Source organism: Grammomys surdaster, unplaced genomic scaffold (assembly GCF_004785775.1).
Source record: "Grammomys surdaster isolate TR1022 unplaced genomic scaffold, NIH_TR_1.0 224, whole genome shotgun sequence".
Lineage (NCBI taxonomy): Eukaryota > Metazoa > Chordata > Mammalia > Rodentia > Muridae > Grammomys > Grammomys surdaster.
This window is the reverse complement of record NW_021604669.1, coordinates 6497476-6501400: the sequence shown is the minus strand read 5'-3', so window position 1 is coordinate 6501400 and position 3925 is coordinate 6497476.

Here is a 3925-nt window from a genome sequence, read left to right as displayed (position 1 = left end):
AGAGCTAACCAGAGAATTCTCAACTGAGGAAACTCAAATGGCCGAGAAGCACCTAAAGAAGTGTTCAATATCCTTTGTCATCAGGTAAATCCAAATCAAAACAGTCCTGAGATTCCACCTCACACCAGTCAGAGTGGCTAAGATCAAAGACTCAGGTGATAGCAGATGCTGACGAGGATGTGGAGAAAGAGGAACACTCCTCCATTGTTGGTGGGATTGCAAGTTGGTACAACCACCTGGAAATCAATCTAGTGGTTTCTCTCTGCTTCTTAATCCCCCAGATACAAGCAAAACGCCTGACCTTCCCATAGCTGGAGACTCAGCCAGTATAGTTCATGAAATCGTGAACCAAAAATCCATTTCCTTCCTTGAACTTCCTTTTAACAGGCACTTTGGCACAGCAATGACATAAGTAACTGACACAGACTCAAAGTAGAGCATCAGAGACACCACCTGTGATCTTCACATTCAGGCCTCAACCCTCATTCCCTTCTCCCCAAAGCAACAATCACCATCACATCATTCTGATTATTTCTACTAAGAACTACCACAGCCCATCTAAGGCAACAGTGTGGCAAACACGGTTAGTTACTGAGATGGTTTGAATATGTTTGGCTCATGGGAAATGGCACTATTAGGAAGTATGACCTTGTTGGATTGGGTGTGGTCTTGTTGGGAGGAAGTACATCTCTGTAGGGGATGGGCTTTGAGGTCCTATGCTCAGGCTTTGCCCAGTGTGTGGAGAGTCTTCTCTTGGCTGCCTGCAGAATAGAGTCTCCTTCTAGGTGCCTTTAGATCAAGATCAGTCAGCACCAAGTCTTCCTGGATGCTGCCATGCTTTCCACCATGATGATAATGGACTAAACTGCTAAAACTGTAAGCAAACCCCAATTAAATGTTTTCTTTTAGAAGAATTGCCTTGGTCATGGTGTCTCTTCATAACAATGAAACCCTAAGAAGGTACCTCCATGGAACCTGGCCAGTCTGCTTGTTGGAAGAGGTTGTTTGTTATGATGGACTGAAACTTGATCAGCAGCACATCACCTTCACAGTAACTAATTGAGCATAATTAAACAGACAAAGAAACCAGCCAAGAGTCTTCCTGAAAGATTTTCTTCACTTATAAAAAGATGTCAGTTAGGAAGAACTCCCTTTTCTCTCTACTGAGCTTGATGGATGCTTAGATCTGGACGTCTTGTCAAGGCCATAACTAGCTAGCTAATTGATCAAAAGAACAAAGGACAAAATAAAGGAATCAAATTAACTGACACTGGGCCCCTCTAGGTCCAGGCTTCTTCCCTTATACGAGAAAAGAATGTTCTCTTTTCTATGGTAGATTTCACACCCTGTCTTTTGCAACCCCTATTTTTTCCAGAACTGCCTCCACCAATATACAGCTTATTCCCAACCTAGGTGGTCTCCATCAGATCAGGCCAAACTCTGCTTCTGCTGGGCAGGACTAGGAAAGTTAAATCAAAATTGCTTCTGTTTAAAGTAACCATGGACCATGATGGTACTGGATAAGCACTGGAGATGGAACCAGAGCAGTAAAGGAGCTTATACTTGTGATATGGGGTTCCTACAAAGAATGCATGAGAGGATGGGAGGGTGATAGTTCCATAAATAGACATGGAGCTGGGGAAAGCAATGTTACCAGTGTCAGTACAACAGTAGGATACAAATAAAATTATCAACAAAGAGAATTTAGGGCATGGGGAAACCTCAAGAAAGTACGATAGATGGAGATGGGCAACAGAGTACAATTATTACTCTAAAGTCCAGGAAAGCTCAAGGAAATCTTGATTGATAGCCTTGAGAGTCTTCTAGCCTGGGAAGACATATGGTAGCATCCATTCATACCATATGAGAAGGTACCCACAGACAAAGAAAGGTTTCACCCAAAACCAGCCTAATGAACCAATGAAGTTTGGGGAAGATTAGCATGAGTTATTCAAAGGCAACTATATCACAGAGATTCCTTTGGTCAAACTCATCACATGCCACCACATGCTATATAGGTTGCCATGTGGTACCATGAGCTCAGAGTACTGCTGTACCCTGCAGGAAACACCATGAGGGTTATAGGTTTCTTGGTTCAGCTCAAGTTCTCACTCACTTTGAGGAAGTCAAGCCTTTTGTGTCACTTATTAGGAATCTCATGGGATAGAACCAGTCAGAATTATGTTGTGTAACATTTCATAAGCTTCCTGTCAATTCCATCAGCCCAATTACACATCACAGTCACCTATGAGGCCAGATCCCTTTGTCCAACTTCAGAAAAGAAAATATCCCAAACTAACAATGCTAAGTAACTTCAAGTTTTCATGTTGTACCAGGCCTTTGGCATCTACAGTGCACTTCATGTTCACAACTGCTTTGAAATTTTCTGGATGCTTACAGGAGTGACCATAAGCAGCAGACCAGATCATCAGTATGCAGTGGTTAAGACCGTGTGCCTGGAAGGGGAGACATATCAGAGACTTTTCAATGGATGGGTGATGGAAGGCTACTTCCTGAGCCTAGCGTAGCCAGCTATAGAACGCATGTTCTTGCTACACTGTAGTTACAGCACCTGGGCCTCACTCCTATGTTCTCAGATCTGAGGAAATATGACTGTTCTCCCTGAACCCTGAAAAAGAATCTGACCAAAAGAAATTTATACTGTAGAGGAAGTGGCAAAGGGAAGCTCATCTCTCAGGTCAGCAGTTATGGAAGAGTATTATAGTGTACAGGGAGATAGGCAGAGAACAGATTCCTCTTTCTCATCTCTATGAATGCCATGGTTCATGAAGGGGAACTGGAAAAATCTAGAGAGACATGAGAAATGCTCAGAACAAGGAGACAAGTGACCACCTCTCCAAAAGGAGCTCAGTGCCACGAACCTTAACATAAACCTCGTCAAAATAGGACAGGTATCTTCCATCAGCACTCTACACAGGTCCCCACCTGCCTTGTCATCACCGGTCATAAAGACACACACTAGAGGCTTCTGGGAAAGGATTGCAGATGGGGAGAAATCTGAATGTCACAGGTGTTATATTGAAGGGATAGAATAGACAAGAGATTCATTTGAACCACATGAAGTGGGATAATCTGTTAACTGACAACCTCAGAACTCCAAAGCCCTGCTGCACCCAGTAGGGTATGGGCTAGAGAGCTTAGAAGTCACAGTGGGCATATTCCCTTATATATCTAATTCTAGTCTAGTTTGTCTGCCTGTGATGGTATCTCAGTAGCTAAGTGCTCTCTTCCATACTACTAAAAAAAGCCATGAAGTAGGAAATAGAGCTAAGCTCACACAAGGTCAAAGACTTGATTCCTTCCGGGTGCAGAGTCGCTGCAGCTGAAGAAGGAGCACACCTGTTAGGAAGGCAAGCTCTATTGGGAGGGGAGCCTTTTGAGTCACCAAAATTTTATGAATAATGTGGGGTTCTGAGGGGAAAAAAAGAGGTAAAGAAAATGAAGTTGTAAGTGGAGAGAACCTGGAGACCAGAGAAGCTGAACAGCTTGGGGAACTGGAGTGTCTACCTCTCAGGAAGGTATCAGTGTACTGAAGACAAAGAAAGGGAAGACAGGTATGTATGAGATCCAAATGGGAAATTTTCAGTTTCTGATCATCCATCCACAGGGATGTCTCTACACTCCTGAGAAGTTCCAATAATGTTCATCTACAAAACAGACTATTCCTTTTATTTTGTGTTGATTTGGCTGAGGAGGGGGCTGTTTGAAATAAGCAAAAGCCAGTTTGTTCTTTCTTCCCCTTCCATTGTCCAAACAACACATTATATCAAGAGATCAGTGTTGTGAATGTAATTCCTTGCACACAGAGAGAGAGACACAGAAAGAGAGAGTGAGAGAGCGAGAGAGAGAGCGAGAACGAGAGCGAGAACAAGAGAGAGAGAGAGAGAGAGAGAGAGAGAGAGAG